Below are 22,913 nucleotides of genomic sequence, written 5' to 3'. Positions count from 1 at the left end.
ATTTTAAAAGCTATTGAAATAAATTACAATTTCCCGTATTGCATTTTGCCAACTCCAAGAGTTTTTTATAATTTGAATATATATATGTAAGATATGCATAGATAGATATGTAAGACATATATATATATATATATATACATATATGTCTTGAAATTACCTTTCGAACTTAATATCAATAAAATTTTTTACTTTATTAGAATTAAATCAAAAAACGAATCATCTAATCTAACTTTAAAAGAAAGAAGAGCTGGTAGTCATAGTTTCTGGGACTTATTCTGCTTTTGCTACTAAATTTTATTCTCTTGGTCTAAACTTGTTAATAATAACAATAATCAATATTTCACTTACCTTTTATCGACGTCTTGAAAATTTTCGCGATATTGAATTTTTACGAAATGTAAGTTATAAACCAGTAAATATCTTTTGTCGAATACGGACATGGACAATTGAACACGGATTAGAAAAGACAATGCCAAGACAAAGGACTTATCCTTCGGACACCATTGCAATATTCGCATTCAAATGTAAGAATTGGACATTAGTAAGCATGCACGGTACATTCCTACCAAAAAGGCCAAAAGGATTTTTCTTGGTGCGGCCCAGCAGACTGCGAAAACAATATTCGGAAATTTATTCTTGTATATGAGAACAAACCACAAACAACGGAAATTGCTTTTGAGATTCTGTTACTCCACTGACACTCACTAATTAGTTGCCTAAACTTTAATAAATTATTTTTTCCATATTCTGTTTGTCGAACCATTTATTTATTTAATAATTGCATATTTTTTATACTTTTATATATTGATATTTTCTTTAACGCGACCGAGTGCTCGATTTTTCGATTTACTTATTGTGTTGTTAAAACGATGTGTTTGTGTGTTTGTGTAATCGTTTCGTTGCCAATTCATAAGCCAGTATAAATAAAAACCGCATTATAACTAGCAATTCCCTTTATTTAAATGCTTCCTTCATATTTGCTATCGTGTAATTTACATTTCATTTATCTCGTGAACACACCCGAAACTAAAAACGAAGGCACCCGACTGCCACTTGACAATTTTTTTCGCCTAATTTTTTCCCTAGTTTTTTTCACACTGCCGCCATTGCTGTTTGTTAATTCTAAAATACATTTTACCGATTGCAATAAAGACGTCAACACTTTTTACTTCTTATTCTTATTCACACAAATTACAATTCAATGATTTTACTAACATTTATTATTTATTACATTTACTTTAATATCTGTTAGTTTTTTCGCGACAAATTTAGACACTTGAAAAAATTAATGAACGCGCAACAGACGACCGCGCTAAACCTCCGAACGTTTTTAAGAGATTGTCGTAACTAACTAATTCTTATATGAATGCCTTTGATTTAAGAAGATTTCGTCAAACTTCGTATGTTTTAATAATCTAACTCTCCTACGAACATTATCTATTTTCTCTTGAAAAATAATGCGAAAATAATGAGATCAAGTGAGATTTGATTTTTTTTGAGTAACATTTGGGATGACGCTAAACTAATAGCATAGTTATCCATTTCATTTCCTCTTTAATAAAAGAACAACAAAAATTCAATTTTGCTTATTATAAATGCAGGACGTGCAGGCTCGCTGTGGCAATGTTATTACAATAAAAATTTTTTATTATGTCCATCACTGAAGGATGAAGGACGTATTCATATCGTCAAAACGTTTGCAACGTCCAGAAAGTTGCATCGGAAATGAGCTTAAATGAACATAAACACTTTCTAAAGATATTGGTCTATGTGTATGGGAGAAATTAGAAATCAGCCACGAGTTAGATAATATGTTGCAGAGGTGTTACTTTTTATAAGCTATTGATTACAACGTATTGTAAACATATAAAATTTTTGTTGTTCTTTTATTAAAGAGGAAATGAAATGGATAACTATGCTATTAGCTTAGCGTCATCCTAAATGTTACTCAAAAAAGCAAATCTCACTTGATCTCATTATTTTCGCATTATTTTTCAAGAGAAAATAGATAATGTTCGTAGGAGAGTTAGATTATTAGCATACGAAGTTTGACGAAATCTTCTTAAATCAAAGGCATTCATATAAGAATTAGTTAGTTACGACAATCTCTTAAAAACGTTCGGAGGTTTAGCGCGGTCGTCTGTTGCGCGTTCATTAATTTTTTCAAGTGTCTAAATTTGTCGCGAAAAAACTAACAGATATTAAAGTAAATGTAATAAATAATAAATGTTAGTAAAATCATTGAATTGTAATTTGTGTGAATAAGAATAAGAAGTAAAAAGTGTTGACGTCTTTATTGCAATCGGTAAAATGTATTTTAGAATTAACAAACAGCAATGGCGGCAGTGTGAAAAAAACTAGGGAAAAAATTAGGCGAAAAAAATTGTCAAGTGGCAGTCGGGTGCCTTCGTTTTTAGTTTCGGGTGTGTTCACGAGATAAATGAAATGTAAATTACACGATAGCAAATATGAAGGAAGCATTTAAATAAAGGGAATTGCTAGTTATAATGCGGTTTTTATTTATACTGGCTTATGAATTGGCAACGAAACGATTACACAAACACACAAACACATCGTTTTAACAACACAATAAGTAAATCGAAAAATCGAGCACTCGGTCGCGTTAAAGAAAATATCAATATATAAAAGTATAAAAAATATGCAATTATTAAATAAATAAATGGTTCGACAAACAGAATATGGAAAAAATAATTTATTAAAGTTTAGGCAACTAATTAGTGAGTGTCAGTGGAGTAACAGAATCTCAAAAGCAATTTCCGTTGTTTGTGGTTTGTTCTCATATACAAGAATAAATTTCCGAATATTGTTTTCGCAGTCTGCTGGGCCGCACCAAGAAAAATCCTTTTGGCCTTTTTGGTAGGAATGTACCGTGCATGCTTACTAATGTCCAATTCTTACATTTGAATGCGAATATTGCAATGGTGTCCGAAGGATAAGTCCTTTGTCTTGGCATTGTCTTTTCTAATCCGTGTTCAATTGTCCATGTCCGTATTCGACAAAAGATATTTACTGGTTTATAACTTACATTTCGTAAAAATTCAATATCGCGAAAATTTTCAAGACGTCGATAAAAGGTAAGTGAAATATTGATTATTGTTATTATTAACAAGTTTAGACCAAGAGAATAAAATCTAGTAGCAAAAGCAGAATAAGTCCCAGAAACTATGCCTACCAGCTCTTCTTTCTTTTAAAGTTAGATTAGATGATTCGTTTTTTGATTTAATTCTAATAAAGTAAAAAATTTTATTGATATTAAGTTCGAAAGGTAATTTCAAGACATATATGTATATATATATATATATATATGTCTTACATATCTATCTATGCATATCTTACATATATATATTCAAATTATAAAAAACTCTTGGAGTTGGCAAAATGCAATACGGGAAATTGTAATTTATTTCAATAGCTTTTAAAATTTGAAGTAAAATAATTTTAAAACTATCAACAATTTTGCTTATTTTTGGAAAAAATTTCTTGTGTGCGTTCGTCGTAAAATAACTCTTTGCAATAGCGATTAAAGAGAGCCCTTTACTACATTACGTACATTAGTGAGAGGGATTTTGATGAGATAATTATGTACTTCTTCGTTTTTTTGCAACGACAATATGTTTGAGTAAAAGGTAATAAATGGACCGATTATAATTATAGTGCAATCATACAAACAGAAATTTATCGTTAGTACGATAAGCACTCATCGATGATGCCTAAGTGTTTGGCCGATAATTATTGGTAGAAATTGAATATAAAAACCAAACGAAATACACCAACTGACCCACTGATTTTTACTTATGGGTTAACACAATTGTAACAATCTATGAAAAAGTGTGTTTTTAACAATTTGTTTCGGAGAAAAGAAAAATTAGTAAAATAATATTTGAGTAGGTTGTTAAAGATATAATGAAGGATTAAAATAAAATTATTTTCAAAAAATATTCAATAAGCATCACCGCTATATTCCCGAAATATTTTCAATTAAAGAACTCTACGGCCCATACATATTCTAGTCCAACGTTGAAAGGGAAGAAACAGAGAAAATAAGTGAAATCACTATAGTGGGCCACGGGCTACTATTAATTACCCTACATCACCCTACATTGTTTAAGTAACGGCTTTTCAAAACAAGGGGTTATATGAGAAGCGGTTGAAGAAGTAGTTTGGTCCAAACCATTTCGAATAACGTTCGTCCTTGGTCAAAAATACATCAGCGTGCAAAATTTCGTCAAAAAATTTTTAAAAATAAATATGTGCGGATTTGGTTCATATATACAATATAAAGGATAGAACAACAATGTGTCTTTGACCACTCTCGTTGTCTCCTTCTCAACGACCCAAATACGGATCCTTAAAGCGTTTATATTCTTGACTAAGTAGGAACTCGCTTTATTCTTTTCCGAGCATCTGCTCTTTCTTAACTTAGCTCATGTTAAGCATCTGGTATGAATCCTGTCTCTTTCTTTGTGTTTTTGTTGTTGTTGCTAATTTGTTAAAACATCAATGAGCAAAATGTAAATATAGTTACTTCTTAACTTAAAAAATTCCAAGATTAACTTATGAACTTCTCTGAAAGGATTTCTTATAGATAATGTAAATAAGAAAATATTGCGAATAAATTTTTAGATTTTTTGGCTTAGATAATGCTTTCGCTCCTTTCAAGTTTGCTTTACACTCTAAGGCAATAATCAAAATCTACCGTACCGTACCGATACCCGACCGTTCTTAATATGGGTGCATGTAATTTGTTATGTAAAACATGCACGTTTTGTGGATTAAAAAAATGATTTATGTTTTGGAGCGAAATGATAACGGAACAACTACAAAAAGGTGAAATTAAAACAAAAGTTAACCGGAATAAAATACTAGCTAACAAAGATTTTACGGTCACGAAATCCGTTTTCACAAATATAGATACAAAAGCAACCCTTGAGATCATTTACATACATATGTACGTTATGTATATTATGTATATAATGTATGTGTATAGTGGGCGACTTGCTGTATACTGAAAAGCAAACGTTATCGTTAATCTGTTTCTCTTTGTGAACATGCAGGTTGCTTGTCCTATATACAGTGAAATCAGGTCCGATCGGGCGTCTTGAGGTCGTTTACGGACAAGCTTTAGCCATTAAAAGGAATTAAGAAAAGAAAATATTTTTTTTGCTCCGATTCAATCAAGGAGCATGTAATGGTGAATATATAAAAATAGCAAAGCTTTCGTAACTGTGGATGCATGATTTGTTGTCGTCTTTTTCGGCACTTAAATTGAATCAAACTAGAAACACTTATGGGAAGCCTGAATCCTCTATCCGCATTTTAGAGATTGTGAGTTTCAGACGGAAGGCGGGCCGACAAGCATACCTTGCTAAATTCATTCAAAAAACGATGTCGTTCCGTGTCTATATAACATAAATAAATAATGTAGGCTTTCTGACGCTTGTAATTGCTTTTTAGATTCGAAAACGATAAATCTAATATACTAGCATTCTTTGAAATTACGATGTACTAAAGGAACCAATCTGCTTTTTAGCTTCAAACTTTGTTGTTATACATGCTCAAGTTATAGGTGGAAGTATTCAAAATTCGTTTCGAAATCAATACACAAATGTAGGCACATTTTTAGGAGGAAAGCAAATTTCAATCTAATTTTTTAAAATTACCTAAATGTGTATCAATGTGTTATCGAAAACGGTAAACAAATATAAAATATAATATGGAAAAAGGTGTAAATTATCTTCAACAATCCTTAACCCTTAAACAGTATGTTTAGTAGTTTGCCAAGAATAGCAAGCACAGTGCTTGCAAACAACATGAAAATCTCTGAAATGTTTCGCATAAAGTTACACCTTTCACTTTTTAATGCTTTATAAATTCTTTTGCATAGCATTTCGCTACAAAATTTAACAAATTAATAAGAAAGCATTTATTTTAATTTAAAAACTATTGTGGATTTTATTGGAATTTCCTAAAGAAATTGCACTGTATCGATCATCGAATAAATGTATTTATGGGTAACGAGAAAATACGAAACATTTCTTTTTTCATACTTGAGATAAAGTGCGAGTGTACGTACAGTCAAATTTAGGCAATTTTGCAAAGTGTAGTAAAGTGTGCAAGAGTTTTTTTTTTTCACTTACCATGATTGCTTTCATAATTTACAGCGTGCGGTGAGATTAAGTAATGATTACAACGGTCTTAGATGAGGAATATATTTTCTTTGATGGTTCACTCGAATAATCATAAAAAAAAAATATTGCTTTAAAAATATCGACTTATCTAAAATCAAAAACATTTATTTATTAGGTAAGTTTTGCAGAAATGTGTGGCAAGCAACATGCATGCCGTTCATCATTCATGCTCTTAAGGGAAAAACCTTTGTTCGATGGATACTAATACTAATCCTCGCATTCTGTGTCCTCGTCTGACGCATTATCCTGGTAGAAAGGATGTTAAGCTTCATAATAGGTGTCACGTTATCGTCGTCTTATATGTGAAAGCATTTCTGAAAACAATAAATAATGTGGTATATAAAAATAATACTCATCGAATTTTCCAAGAGATGGCCGTGCCTCATCTTCGAGCAGATGTCAAACTGTGATTTCCCACAGTCTTTAAGCTATACGCACCAGCACCATTTACTTGGCCGAGGGCAACATGGTTTTTGGCGGCTTAAAAAAATAAGTGTTTTGTACCTAAAAAACGCCAAATGTACAAAATGGAAGTAGAAATACTACAGTGGGTCACGGATCTCCACCCTGCAGTTACTCACACAACTTTTCTAAATGAAGCATTGTATGGGAAGTGGTCGAGAAAGTGGCGGGGTCTGAACCATTTTCAATAGTGTTCGTCCCTAGGCCAAAACAACTCGGTGCGCCATATTTCATCATAATATGTCCTGTAGGTTGAAGAAAAAAAAAAATGACACAGAGAGTCAAGCTTAGATCGCTTCAGAACTACTTTCACAAGAGAATAAGACGGGAAGGAAAGCTTGAATTGATTCAGAATCCAGAAAACAAGACGGAGAGAGAAGCTTAGATAGATTCAATTTCCCCGCTAGCGGGGAATTTTTCAGAAATTGTTATGAAATTTGGTACCCCGTCATGTCCAGGCCCAAGGATGAACGCTGTTGAAAATGGTTCAGAGCATATTTCAAATTTCATCTTACGAAGGCTTAAGCTTGCTTGAATCAACTGATTAAGTAAATTTTTATATTGATATGGATTTTAAGTCAGACGTCGTTTTTCGTGAGTGTTCTGTACCAATAGTTTACTCTCGGATGAGTTTAAGTCCTCATTATAAATTTTTGAATTCACATAAAGCTTTAAGAAACTCCACAACAATGGCAAGCTTGCTGAAGTAAGTTTGTGAAACCATATCCTTCATCATGATTAAGACGTAAAGGCAAACAAATAAAAAGCAGCATCACTGCGACATTTGTTATAAATTCAAGTGGAATGAAATCCGGAATTTGCTTGTCACACGTATTCGTGGATATTATGTTAATTTATAAGCGTGAAATTCTCTCCAGAGCAAGTATTAATGTTAAATACTCCCCGTATAGACAAAAATCCCAACACTTATAAACACTAAGATACTCTATAGAAATGAAAAATAATAACTGCAGTAATTCCAAAAGAAAAGCGAGAAGCGAAACAAAAAGCAAAGACAAGAAGTAAAAAAGGAAATTTTACACGAAAGTTGGCAAAAACGTAAATCCGTTATGCTTTTTCTCTCACTCTCTCTCACTCTCTCTCTCTCTCTCACTCTCTCTCTCTCTCTCTTTCTTTCTTTCTCTTTCTCTACTACCCCTACACTTTTCAATTCAGTTATCGATAATGGATGCTTGTCAATGTAAAATTGCAAGAGGGATTTCTTCCTTGCCAACCCAATAAAAAAGAATACATATATATGTATATATCTTCACTAGCTATTAAATCTAATACAAATATCTTTTGTTAAGATGAAATAACTTCACTAAAAATCCTTCATCTGCTTCTCTTTTTATCCCATATATTTCATATATATTATTAGCAAAATCGCAAGAGAGTCGAATCTGACATATCTTTCTTGCCTACCCATATAGAAAAAAAGGAAAATAAAAAACATTTAAAGAAATGAATATGTTCTTGTATATCAGTACATACGCACACATGTTTAAATTTAAATATTTTCCGCTCACATCTCTCTCTTACATCCGTAACCATGGGTTCGTAAATTTAGATATAAGTAAAAGCGTTAAAAGAAGCGTTTGGCTGCATGATACGAGTACAGGCAAATAAATTAATATATATGAATGTATTTATATATACATGTGGTATTTAGTAGCTAGTATTTATATATATACATATATATATATATATATATATATGCTTTCTTGAGCGACACTTGAGTTTTGTGTGTAGAGAATTAAAAAAAAAAAAAAAAAAAACGGTATTCTAGGAAAGCGTTCACAGAAAACAGATATCACTGGGGAATGCGAGCAACTAAATAAGTCCCAGTCAGTCATTTATGTTCTTATATATACGCACGCATATGCACACATGAGCACTTAGATCTATGTTTAGACATACCTGGGAATATGCTTGAATATGTTTTGAACTCGGTTTCTTTATGGCTAAAAGCTAATTTTCAACAATAAACATACAAGGGCAAGTATTTATACACATAGATTCGTACGTATTGTATCACGAAGATATGTGGTAAATAAGGTAGCGGAAGGAAGTCTCTATTTATTTGCCACCGACCATATTGAAAATCTTAATGTCGCTGTAACTTTGAAATGTTATTGTTCATGCACAAACGTCTTGGATTATTGTGTTGTATATGCAAGATGTGCGATGTGTTAGCTGTTAATTTGGTTTATTTGATGCTCTCTACCTTTACTTTCATCTCCCCCCTCTCTCCATCTCTCTCTTTCTCTTTCTCTCTCTCTCACTCATATATCTCTATAAATTATTCTCTTTACTTGTGTTCACATTTGGCAGTTTATTCTTCAACGGTCTACACCGCAGACTTTTGAATACGTAAAAGTAATAAAATTTTCGAAACGTAACTAACATAAATCGCACACAAATGTATTAATATTTTGTGAAATTAAAAATAAATTTAAAACCACATTACGCATCATTTTAGTTAGAGTATATTTGTAACGATGACATTAACCGTATTTTCAGTTAGTTATACTTTAGTGATTCTAAATATGTAAACTAAGCGATAAAACAATACAAAGGAAAAAGTTTTAGTTAAAACACATTATACTGGGGCACGGACTCACCATTGAATATCTTACATCACATCCTATAGTTATCTATAAATTGACGTTCGCAAACAAGGAGTTATACGGGAAAGGCTCCAACATGTAGTCCGCAACAAAGAATTTCCATACAAAACACGTCAGTGTATCAAATTTCATTAAAAAATTTAAAAAAATGCCAGAACACCAGAGAGACAGACGGACAAATAAGCGTGAATCGAAACCAGAAAATAATTTTTGGTAGGATATAAAGATCTTATAATAATAGTAGTTTGGAATTTCGTGGGAGAATTTAATTCACTTAAGAGACTCGCATTCAGATTACTCAAGAATCCCTTAAACCATATATTAAAGTATAACGTAATCTTTGTTTACCTTGAGCAAGTACAAGAAGTAATAACATTATAGTCGGGCAAAGCCGACTATTAAATAGCCTTCGCCTACCACAACTATTCACTCGCTTTGGCAATAACACACCAAAAGTTGTACATTATTTTCATGCAAAGGCATGAAACTTCTGACGAAAGTCCGCATATTGGAAGAATCCTTATATGCGGTGGTATCCAAAATATAGATCTACGTGGTCTAAATTCGGTAAGCTTGATTTCTATGTCAATTTACTATTATAGATTAATTTTTTAATGATGAAATAATAAAAATTACATCGTTTTGCTATATAAAGATTCAGTTTTCGTAGGAATGGTTATAGGAGAGACGGTTCAAAAAAATAAGCCAACCGACCCAATCTTTCATAGCAAGTTAAAGTGCCCAAATAGTATTACAGAGCGAAAATTGCAAAATTGTTTTTTTAACGATTATATGGCGAATGATCGACAAAGTGGACCGAACCAAATCATTTTCAACAGCACTCGTCCCTGGATTAAAGCGCGTCGTTGTACCAAATTTCATCAATATATCTCAAAAATTGCGATATACAGCTTGAACACAAATATACATGAACAGTCTTTAGATAAACGGACAGGCAAACGGGCAGATAGGTTTAGATGGGTGGGTCTACCTTAAGCTTTCTGCGTGTTACTATTCGCTGATGAAGACAATTAATAAAAAACAAGAAAAAAATTAATAATATTTTCCATTAAATTTCCCTTCATCGATATGTATTCATTTTCTTTTCACTTATAAGCCAAAGAATTATGTAATGGAAGTAATTTAATTCTTTGGAGACAGTGGAGACAGTCTTCCATTTTAAATCAATCAATTCAATAGGTTAGGTAATGTTCCCTGCTTCTCAAATGCTTTAGGTTAAGGAAAATTGCAAAAATATGTTGGGGAGCGCGACGAATATTATTGATAAGCGATTAAATCTGAATGTAAGCGTTCTAAGAGTAAAAATTCTTTGACAATCTTCAAGAAAAACTCAGAAATTTCAATATTTTTTTTTTTTAATAATAATAAGCGGTGGACTTATGGTGGACAAAAATTCGAAACCTAAAGCGAAATATTGTGAGATCTATCCGCAGGGAGGAGAAAAGCAATTTCGAAGCATAAGTTGAATGAGTGGGTATTTCAAAGATTCCTCTTAATACATACACAGTTTCCTGATTCGTTTTTTTGTTTATTTGATTTTTAATAATAATAATAAAGAAAAAAAAAACAAAAATAACTCATTGAGCATATCACTATTTCTAGCGGCACGGCCTATGTATATGCCTGAATAGTCTATGATTACGGATTTTACACATTTTTGTTGCTGTTTAGCTGAGTAGAGTGCTCTAAGTATGATGGGCTCTATGAAATTCTTTTAAGTACGAAGGCAGGTATACGATTATTAGTTTTTCTCATGTCATTTTTTGCCGTCAACAAAGCCCCAATTACATACATTACTTTGCAGTGATATATCGATTTATTTTAAATTAATTTCATACCAACTTTTCCAGTTAATGGCCAGTCACCGTTTCTCGTTTTATCAACGTTACTGATGACAAATTTTTTAATTCCGTAACTGCAAAAATTGCTCAAAATACATTTTATGTTTTTTTCCAAAGCACGCATACTAACGTGAAAAAAACAGAATATGTACTGGCTCCTTCGTAAACCAACCAACATCTCCATCCGCATATGTACGCTGCAACACATAACACATAACGGTCATTTGATTTTAAATCCAATGTCATTACTTCCGCCAATAGGGAAAAAAATTTTCTCGCTTCGTACACATGCATACATATATATTTATACATTGTTTCGCTTGTAGGTGACATGTAACTTTCTTTCCAATGAAAAGGAGCATTTTTTTGCTGCTTTTTGATTCATGTAAGCAGATTAAATGAGAGGAATAAGAGTAAAAAAGAACAAAAAAAAAAAAGTCATTTCAATTTCATTTTTCATTAAAGAAAATTTCTTACCTCGTGCTAACTTGCTTCCAAGCGCGTTTCACTACCTCCCTGCTCCCTGCTCCCTGCTCCCTGCTCCCTGCGAGCATATGCACTGCAACGTGACATTTGAAATTTTAGGCGAACATTCAAGCACTGACTGCTGAGGGGTATATGACTGCGTTCTCGTAAATCCAATTGATGTAATTTGTTTTCATTTAGCAAATTTTTTTTCAAAAACACATACATTCTGTCTACCTTTGAGGGCACCTTGAATAGATAGGCATATATACATATATAGACTATATATAGATTATACATACACTATATATGCACTCATTTGTCTTTATTCATGGTATTCATGGTGTGACTCTCTTGCGTGTTGAAATCGTAGGTTTATAAATGTCACTTGATTTCATCGCATAAACAAGACCTATCATCCGTACGTAGTTTTGTAGAAATGTCAAAAGCCTATATACATATGTCATATGCAGCACACATATGTATATCTGACTATACTCAGCCATTGACCATTAGATCCGCATGCGTTTTTTTGAATTAATTAATTTGAGTGATTTGGTTTTTATCCCTGGACGATTTACGGTACAATGTACGTTAAGTTTGTGTGGAAGTATGTAACACCCAGAATGACACCTTTTATTATACCCATCAATTAATGATGTATTTGTTTGCTTATCTGTCCGTCCGTCTAATATCTGCCCATGTATTTTTGCTTTCGACATATAAGTCACAATATTGTTGGCAAATTTTATAATAACGCTGAGCTTATAGTATTTCGAAAGACTAAGAACAGAAAAATTTTGATTTGGTTGAACCTCCCTCCTTCCATGTAAGAGTTCTCATAAAAGGCAAACCTTTATATACTACAAACAGAATCTTAATTTTTGATATACAACGATGAAGGCTGGTCGATAGCAGCAATTTAAAGTAAAAAATAACTGTACCAAATTTGGACCACTTAGCGAAAATGGATAAACGAAGGGAAACTCTTTTTCAAGAAAGTAAATTTCGCAAAATTTGGAATACCCCTCGGGTTATGTCATCTTTTCATACAACAACAAATTGTAATTTTTTCGTAAATAAATGAAAAAGAGAAGCGGTTTAAGGTATTCAACTATCAATCTTGCCCAACTAAAAAGATTTCCTTTTTTTTTTAATTTTTTTCCATTTTTGTTGCATGCGCGTAACTAACTTCATGCTGCATTCGCTCTAAAACATAGTGAATATGATTTCATTTATAATTTTTTTTTTGAATGCTATTAAAAAAAACTTAAGAGTATCATTTGATCCTATTGATATAGATATCTAATTGTGGTCTGTTTGTGTACTCGTGCGGTTACAAATTAATTAAAAATTAATTAAGTAATTTCTGGCGTAAACGATTACGTATATAAATAAAGTAACTAGAAACTCCGTAGACTACTAACTTTGTAGTTTAATATTTAATAGAAACTTTTGCCTGAATGACTCGCATGAACATACCTATCGTGCGGTAAGATTTGTTGACAAGATGCAGAAGTAGTCTTGAAGTTTATTTATTGTGCATTACTTTTTTTCTTTTTTTCTAATAACGGAATCTATTTAGACATGGCTGCCTATCGGTTCTTCTATTTATTATGGACATTTTGGTTTAAAGTCTTAAAATAACTCCAAAAATTATCTTTAATAAAATCTTTCTATCAATATATCTGAGCGAGGCTTGACCCATCATTATTCAAAAAAATAAAGTAGTAGATATATAAAGTTTAGAAAAGCCCTGGATTAACGGACGTTCTGCGCATACCTAGGGCCAGGTTCACGTTCAGTCTAAAAATGGTTCCGGCCGGCTTACTAAAGTATACGCAGTTAACAATAAAATCCAATCTAGTGGCTGGCTAGTGGTATATTCCTAATCGTTTGTGCCAAATTCTACATCCCCATCTATATGTTTGCCCCTGTGCCGGTTCCCAATGCAGAATTTTTGGGGTTGAAGTCACAATCATATAAAATCAACGTACGTTTATGTAGTATTAATAGGCAAATATGTTCCCCGAGCATATATCATTTGCAATACGTGTAGTATGTACGATACGATGAAAGAGAGGTGTAACGATATATACCATTCTAAGTCTAACTTGCTAGACTAGTGATGGCCATTAATGGAGCTAATGGTAAATTGAGGCTGTAGACTACTTAAAAAAACGAATTTATGAAATCAATAATGCCGCACTCGATTTTATCAATGAACACTAAAAACAGCAGGTAATCCTTTGGATGACACAAAAAGTATGTACGTGTGGTTTTGTTGGGCAAAAATCTATTAACTCGTTATGAAATGCACTTTTACCCAAGATGCGACTTGGATCTATACGCATAAGACTTAGAAACAACCGGTCGATGAAGCGAATATCGTGCAAAATGGTGATCAAGATGAAAAGATCGCGTTAAATATCAAAAGTCAAGGTGGCGTTAACAGTTTTCTTCGATTATCGCGGTCTTGTGCATTATGAAATCCTTCCGCTGGGCCAAACTGTTAACAAGGAATCTCATTAAAACTTGAGGATTATTTTGAAGACGACGAAATAGATTTAAAAAAGAAAAAATTAAATTTGTTTAAAATTTTGGACGCAGGATAAATTCAATTCAAAGGTCACTTATACAATGAATTCGTCAAATTAATGAATGGAAAAAATGTTGCGATTAAATGAAATAAATTCAACGAAATAACGTAATATTCATAGAAAATTATAAGATAATTCTCGCAGTGAGGCAAGAAATATATATTGCCAGCGGTAGATAGATTTGTGAAATCAAAAGAGAATAAAGAAAAAAAAACAAGACTACAAACATATTTGTTCGCGCAAATTGAGCTCCATAAAAAATTCCACCCAAAAACCGGATCGAAATTAGAGCGGATGGAAGGGAGGGTGTAAGGAACAAAGATAGAGTGACAGGGCAGAGGACAAATTTCATCAAACGGATGAAGTGATAGAATGGAAAGTAAATATCAAATGCGCTGACATGCAAAAAACTATTCTATTGACAGCGATGACTGGCAAAATAAAGAGAACCACATATATAATACATTTAAATGTGTGCATCAAATTTATAATCGGAATGAAAGTGCAAAACGTTTGACTTGTACTCGTTTCACACAAATGAATATGTTTGATGGCATGTACATAATATATATTTTAAATACATATGCGAACGGTTTGTTCGGTTCGTCATCCAGGCACATGCAAATAAATATTTTATAATCTAAAATCCCTTACGGGTCCCGAGTTTAAACATTCATCAATTCAATGACACATTCACAACTCTCTTATTATTCGCCTCCCACGCTCCCACGGTGTCACGAACCCTTCTCATACTATTATTTTTTGATTGCTCGTTGCCTCCTCCCCCTCAACCGTCATTTAATCATGCTATTTTGAATATTTAGATATTTATATCCATACATATACACATATATACACACATATACATATATACACATTTACATGGTACGTCTATGCATACCAGACACATGTAGGTATAACACTGTTTGCTTATTGTTCAGCTTTCAGGAATGGTTGAATAGGAGTGACAAAGGGATTTTATAGAGATTTGCATAAATACACTTGTTAAATGAACATTTAGCAAAATTTCTACTTATTTTACATTAGTCTACATACGTCTGGCGGGGTTCGTGTGCATACCGTATTCAAATATATTAGCATTTAGATGTGTTTTCAAATGCATTGTTGTTTTTTTTTTTTTTTTTTTTGTTACTTTTCGTGCACACACACACGTTATTGTTTTTCTGTACTTAAAAACTATATGGTTTCCCAATCGTAATCCAAGTCCATGTAAAGTTTTTTTTTTTTGATATTGGTCAACAATCAAAAACTTCTCTCACTTGCACAAAGTTTCGCTTTAACACCTTATTGTGTCAAGAGTCAACATTTGAAACTAATGAATGCGCATAAGTGTGCGTTATTTGGTTTAGTTAGGTTTCCTAAAGTTTTTTTTTTGTTATTGGTTTGTTGAAGAGCTACTCTCTAAAATAAAATCTACCAAATGTTACGATTAATTCCTTTAAAAAAGTTCTGTCCTCCACTTCCATTTGTTCTTCTCTACATTTTTGGGGGTTTTTATCTAGTAATGCTGGCACATTATTCTTATACTTTATATCAAAACATTATATGTATGGTTTTAATTATATTTTTGATAACACTCCCAGACCTTTATAAGTTGCGTTCCGTTACGGGAAATTCACAAGTCACACAAAAACACTGAAGTAATGAAGTAATAAAGACTTGTCGATAGAGTGAAGATGGATAGATCTGTAGCTCGACTTTTAAGTAATAGAATTACAGCAATTTTCTCTCCCGAGAGAAGACCTTACGAGGACGGCCTTACAGTATTTTAAGGAAAAGTAAACGGATGGTGGGAGACATCTGCACGGATTGTGAAATTGCACAATTGATTGAAGACAATATTGAAAATTGTAACGTAAGGGAGAAAGCAAACTCTAAAAATATATATTCTCTCTTGCGATAGGCTAGAAGAGGTGCTTTCTTGACGATTATTGAGACCAGGAATGGGCAACCACCGGCCCGTTACGCTTAAACATTCAATTTGTTCGCAAACAGTAATGCTGCGCACAGGTTGCATCCAACCTTTACTAGCGTTTCTGGTGGGCAGCTATCAAATATAAAATATAGTTAACTATATTTCTTTTTTTTGCTCATTAGGCCATAAAATGATCGGTTTAAAAATAAAGAAGGCGCAATGCAACACAATCCCGCATTTTTAATAATAGTTGGGCTTTGCTCGGGGCCTCACCGTGATATGAAAGTTAAAATTGCCTCGTCGATGAATAAAGTTACTTCCTTCGCTGGCTGAGAGATTTTATTACTAGCCTGCTGGTATTTTTTGAGATACATTTTTTCGATTAATGGCATGAAATTTCGAAGACAAATAGTTAAAGAGGAGATAATTTGAAGCCATTTACTACTGTAGAGACGTTAATTAAACAAATTACTTGATTCCATCGCTCGTAGAAGTGCCGTTCTTTTTTATAGCTAGCGGTGTTTAGGGTACGAAGCTTTTGCGGCGTCTTTCGTTAAAAGAATCGGTGGCTTAAGTTTGTTTATATCTTTGAGAGCAGGTGGAAAAATTTCAAAACACAAAAATGTTGCACTCATTGATGAAAACTTTAAATGAAAACGACATTTGTGTCAGACTAGTGGAGCAACCAGACATGTGCAGCCATATCTCGCCGCTTCGGTCCCATGTGCAGTTTTCATAACAAATTTTGTTGTCATATACTGACGGGAAAACATTGCCGTTGTTTGTTGCCAACTCAACGCAAATGCTATGCTGCGTGTATTATCAGTTTAATGCGAATCGCTATGCTTTACTCACCAGCTTTTTCAATCAATATATATATCATGATATTCTAATTACTTAATTTATTTTTTTCTTCGATATTAATGCGTTTTTTAGCAATAAAATGTGTAATGACGTCAGCTGTTTTACAGGTAGATCAGCGATAATTCTTGAATATGTCAGCTGTTTTTGGCTGCATTCGCATAAGCATCAGTATGTCAGCTGTATTCACTGCTTTCTGCTATGTTTTTTTGTCAACACGTTTTGTTGAAAAGTCTTGGTCGATGTGTACTTGATTGAAGTGATTTTTTTTTAAGTTACTCATATCAGTGAAATAAAAGCAAGTGACAATATTAGCAATAGTATGAAAAAAAACAAAATTTCCTTTTTTTTTTTTGCTTTACAAATTTTATTTCACAAACAAACTTTTCTAACAAGTATAGAAAGAAGAAAGAAATAAGTATTAAATAGAAAACTTTTGACCACAAAATTTAAAATATGAACCCATACCTAGAAAACTAGCAAAAAAAAAAAAAAGAAGAGAAACAAGGGAATGAGTACAAAACTTAATACAAGTTCCAAAATTGAATGCTTATGTAAAGGGATGCAAAGGAGACGAAGAGAAGAATCAGAAGAAACGAACTTGTTTCTTACAAAATTACTCTTAAATATTAAGTTTGACAAAAGAATAGAAAAAGAAGGAAAGAAGAGCGAAGAGGAAAAACATTTTTACATACATACGCATGCAAATAAATATAAATGTTGCTGTTTTTTTTTTTTTTTTGTGCTGGTGACAATGGTAAGGGAATATCTTGCGAATAAATGGGTTTAAGTTAAGAAAACAGTCAACGGAAGTACGAGTTGTAAAAAATTATGAATACCAAATGCCGGAAATAACAACAATTCGTTGTATATGCAAACAGTATTTAAATGTGTGAGCAAAAAAATAAAACAAAAAAAAAAAAAAAGAAATAACGCATTTAAACGCATATAAACTAAGATAAAGATTGAAAGAAAAAAATTCAATAGGAAAGCTGTATACGTCTTGGGTTCAACTATGGTTAACATTGAAAATGCTGCATACAAGACAAACGGGACTCCTCGCCCGCGGTCGCCAGTTTTCTCTCACTAAAATCCCAGTTCATATTAGTAATTTTATAGAAAATAATACATTGCTCTCACAACGAGGGTGTAACCGGTATGCGGTTAAAATGGTTTAAATACGTCCTTGTTATTAATATATATATATAATATATGTGCTTGCATGAGTTCTGATAATTTTTTCACTTGAAAAATGCATTTATTGTGAAAAAAGATGATATATGTTAATGAAAATTTTTCCCATCTTTCTGGCAAGCGTGACTCTGCCGAAAGATCGATATACGTTTCGCAGCTATCCAATAATCGGCCTACTTTCGCACTGCTTCAGCACTTCGAAACTGCCTAAGTAGTCAGTCAAACCATGTTCCATTGATCTGAACAAGTGATGACCAGAAGGCGCTATGTCGGACGGGTACGCTGAGTACGACAACAGTGTAGCCAGCGTTGCCATGCAAAATGATGACTTTACGTCTATAAGCCACTATTGTTAGATGAATTTTGCAACAATACCTCGTTTAATTTGCTCAATTGACGTCGGTATTCAACTGCAGTAACAATTTCGCACGCAATAAAAACAATTAAGTTCTCTCCCGTTATTATTTGCTTGGCCTTGCACTGTCTTCGGTGCACAAAATACAACTGGGTAACAATTTCTGCACATTAGTTTTCCCCAGCACTTCTGCTAATTTGCTGCATTCTAGAAGACGAGGAAGTTTCTTTTGACTAACCCCTTTATTTAATTACTAAATTAAATATGATCTTTAATCCTTTGTCTTAAGGTTCATATATCCATAAATGCCATTTATTCTTGATGCCATCATCAAAGCGCTAAGAAAGGGGTGGGCAGATTGCATTCGAAGACAACTGCTTTTCTCACCTGTTTCTTGAATTCGAGTGAAAACCAATTGGCACAGTCAGCCATCGACACAGACAACAACATATTCAAACGAATCAAATACCAACCGATAAACTTAATTAACCTCCGACCTTGTCATGACTCATCGAAAGTACTTCGCCCTGAGGCTTAGGAAGAGTACTTCACACTTTGTCTTTTCTATCACAATATGGCGGCAGCGAGTCATCTGTTGTTGACTTGTTCAACAGACAACAGGAAGAAGAAGGCAGTAGTGTATTCAGTAAATCTTTTCCCGCTCTCGTCTTGGATATCCTTTTTCACTTTTTTCTATCACTTGCTCTTCTGCATCAAGCAACGCAACCAAGTAAAAATAATATAATAAATACGCCGAGATGAACATATAAGTGCTTTAGGTAAGCTAATGAGTCTGTCCATACGCCATTCATGTCGTTCAATCGTTCGAAGATCTATAAAATGATCTTGAGAAGAACATTGCGCGCCAGTCTCCCGAAACCCTGAGCTCGCAAAATTTGCTCTGCGTACTGTATAATGGCTGACAGTCACCTTAGCCTCCTGGGAAAATTTTAAATTAAGTAATCGGACTGATAGGCGCAAACGGGTGGACTAAATCGCTTTCGCCATTCTCTTTGTTCGAAAACATTACAAAGCACGGTGCCTTTGAGATGTATTTGCGCTTGAGTTTTCTTGTTGTTTAAACAATTCTGCATTCGAAAGGAGACAAAGTAAATGGCAAACGGATATAGTAAGTAACTGGCAACAGAAAACACAAAAAAATTAAAAACAATATTATACGATGATGTATTTATTTACTCGCATATGAAAACAAAACAACTGGTAAATTTTATATAGATTTAAAGAAATTACTTTAAATTTATTGCTTTAAAGCTTCTTAAAATCTGTAAGCTTATGTATCAACCAAAAATTGTACTTTGCGTCTTGAGATCATCGTAAGAAGAACTTCTATTCATTTTAGTCAATTTGGAAGAAATGAAAAAAGATTTGCTTAGAAACTACTTTTGAGGTGCATTTTTCACTTCTATGCTATAGGAAGTAGTAAAAGGCAGTTTCTACAAAGTCCCCACAACGTCTTTACATATGCCAGCACTGTTCAAAATTAATTCTGTGGAATCCCACGTGGACTAATTTTTCCCGTACGAGGTTCAAAGTTTTATTCTACTTTAGTGGAAATACGTGTGTTCTCCTTAAAGTTCTGAGAATTTTGTTTTTGCTATAAACACAGATTGTTTGCTTGCATTTACAAGAAATCTTGTACGGGGTGGGGTTCAAGTACTAAACATTTTTTGTTGTCAAATTACTATCATGAACAAATTTTCATCGTAAAACATTGACAATTAGGCCTGTTTGTAATCTAAGGGTTTTCCATTCCCTGCGAATCTTTATATGCGGTGCGATTCAAAAAATTTATCTATGTCGTCCAAATTGGGTAAATTTGATTTTTCTGTAAGTTTATTATTATGAACCAATTTTCACTATGAAACATTGAGAATTGTACCTTTCCACTATGTAAAGACTCACTTTTCGTAGGAAGGATTATTTAATGTGAGAGGAGGTCCAGAAAATTACTCCAGCCAAATCAAGTTCTTCATACCAAGTTATAAAATTAAAAGTATTGTTGCAAAGCCACTTTCAATCAATTCGAACAATTGTCAATAGCGTTAGACATTGTGTCAAAACACGTCAGTGTACTAACCTTCATCGAAATACCTCAAAAATTGCTATGTGGAGGTTGAATACAAAAATAGATGGACAAATATCACATGGGTAGACAAGCTTAGAGAAAGATTTTGAATCGATCGGTAAAAGGTGAGTCTATCTCAAGCTCTTCTTGATGTTACATATGTCCGCACAAACTATACATACCCTGGACCGCAACTTGTCTATAGTGTAAAGATGAATATAAAATTTAATATAAGGAAAATGGAATTTTTCTGTCCGCATATGTTGTATATGTATATGACTATCATTAAAAATGCGTGGAATGCGTAGAATATTTTTAAAACGCAGGGGGTATGCTTTGGATCATTTAAAATGTTGCCACGCCCACAATAATGTTTTCATATAAATCTTAAGAGATCATCTAAGTCAAAAACAAAGAGAAAGATTTGACTTCTTCCCTTCAGATAAGCTACGTACTAATGATCCTCTTAAATTTATATCAGAATGTACGTATGTTTATATGTATGGTACGATAAAGTCAATGAGGCTGCTGAAGAGTAAAAAAACTGAATTTTTATAGTTTTTTAAGAGAAAATCTGCTCCAAACAGAAATTCAAGGACATACACCATAAAGAAGCAAATGTTGCGAATGTTTTCTGAGTTTCAGGTCATGCGTTGCAACGTTGTAAAATAAAAGTTGACAATTTATTGCTTCGACCATAAATAAAAAAGGCAAAAAGTTTCGATTAACGCCTTTATATACTCATTCACTTATCCGTATACAACAGAAGTTAAAGTAAAAACGATATTTTATGTAAGTAAGTTAATGTAGAAAATTGATCAAAACCATTAAAGTTTTGTTGCCGCTTTAGTCCTTTGAGTTCCGATGGTTATATGCACACAAAATATATAAAAATTCGTGCAAAAAGCACCAAAAAATACAAAATAACGGCATTGTCGAATATACTATACGTTTCCCTTTTATTCAATACAATCCGTCTCGGCGTCTGTGTATTTTGTTTTGTTGCGAAAGAATAGAAAAATTCATAGTGTTCGTTCGCTTCATGTAAACATTTAAAAGACACTCACGTACTGATGTGGTTTACGTGGGTGTATAAAAACCAAAATGTTTTGTGGTTTATTTTGTACTATAAAAAATAACTTGATAGTCGGTCTCTTCATTTAAAGTATAAAATCACAAAAATCGTTCTGGACTTATGATTTGCTCTGCTTCTTCTTTCTACATTTGCGGTAGAAAGTTACAATACGTGGTAACTTGCACCCATCGATTTAAAATCACTTTCTAAGCTTGTCTGTGCGTCTGTCCCTACGTCCGTTATCTCTTGCGTTTTATGTAGAGATCGTATTTTGTAAGATATTTCGATGAAACTTGGTATACCGGCACGTTTTGGGTCATTGACGAGCGCTCTCGAAAATGGTTCGGATCGGATCAGTATTTTTACCATTTCCCAAATAACTATTTGTTGTGGGGTGGTATAGAGTATGTCATGGCGGGTCGTGGCTCATTTTAGTGTTTTGGCTTCGTTTCCTTGTTTAATAGAATTTATTTTAATAGTCTCTGTATTTGTGCAGCTTTGATATTTACAAAATCGCGACAATAGAAGGCGCGATGATGCAAAGACCAACAACTAAGTACAAAGAAGAAAAAAAAGAAAACAAATACAAAAATATATTGGGTGTGTAATCATTCATTTTTTCCGATATTTACGTTACACATGGCTTAGATATTGATGCCTGGACGGTATAAATTTCGATTATTTACAAGCTGTCGTTCGGTATAGGTCCAAGTGTAAAATGATTAATGTCATTTACACCAATGCGCTTTTTTCTGTTTTAAACTGGTTTAAATTGAAAAAAAAAAAAAATGCAGCTGAAGCTACGGCAATGCTTAAGTTGGCTTGAAGTGAAAATGCAGTGAGCTATGAAACAGTAAGACTTTAGGAAATTTTGCGCAAAAAATTGCAGTCTTCAACGCGATGAATTGACTCTTGAAAAAGTAAATCAGGAAATAATTTGCAACTTACGCTGAACTTAGGCTTCTTACTGTCCCTTGTTCTAATCACCACAGTTATATTTAGCAGAGTAGCGGTACTGCAAAGTTAAGTATGTGCGAAAATGGATCGACGCCTATTTCGCCTCCAAACTACTAGGTTTCCATCGAGAAGGCACCGGTAAGATATCTGATAAGAGGCAAAAATTAGACCGTAAATAGACTGAAGCCGAATATTTTCATTATTAACCTTGATAGCAATTA

At 33.1% G+C, this 22,913-nt stretch overlaps 1 protein-coding gene across 1 annotated transcript in view; it reads left to right on the top strand.

Annotated features, from left to right (window-relative positions):
* The first annotated feature begins 2,341 nt into the window (after positions 1 to 2,341).
* The window catches only part of LOC119641961 (hemicentin-1), a 257,082-nt gene continuing 236,510 nt past the window's right edge, over positions 2,342 to 22,913 (top strand). Inside the window, exon 1 of the mRNA XM_038040896.1 lies at positions 2,342 to 3,095. The gene's annotated coding sequence lies outside the window, so the exon portion shown is untranslated. The remainder of the gene's footprint in view (positions 3,096 to 22,913) is intronic.

The sequence above is a fragment of the Glossina fuscipes genome, unplaced genomic scaffold, assembly GCF_014805625.2.
Source record: "Glossina fuscipes isolate IAEA_lab_2018 unplaced genomic scaffold, Yale_Gfus_2 197, whole genome shotgun sequence".
NCBI classification, from domain to species: domain Eukaryota; kingdom Metazoa; phylum Arthropoda; class Insecta; order Diptera; family Glossinidae; genus Glossina; species Glossina fuscipes.
The sequence above is the reverse complement of the archived record's forward strand: the minus strand, read 5'-3'. Positions and strand labels throughout refer to the sequence as shown.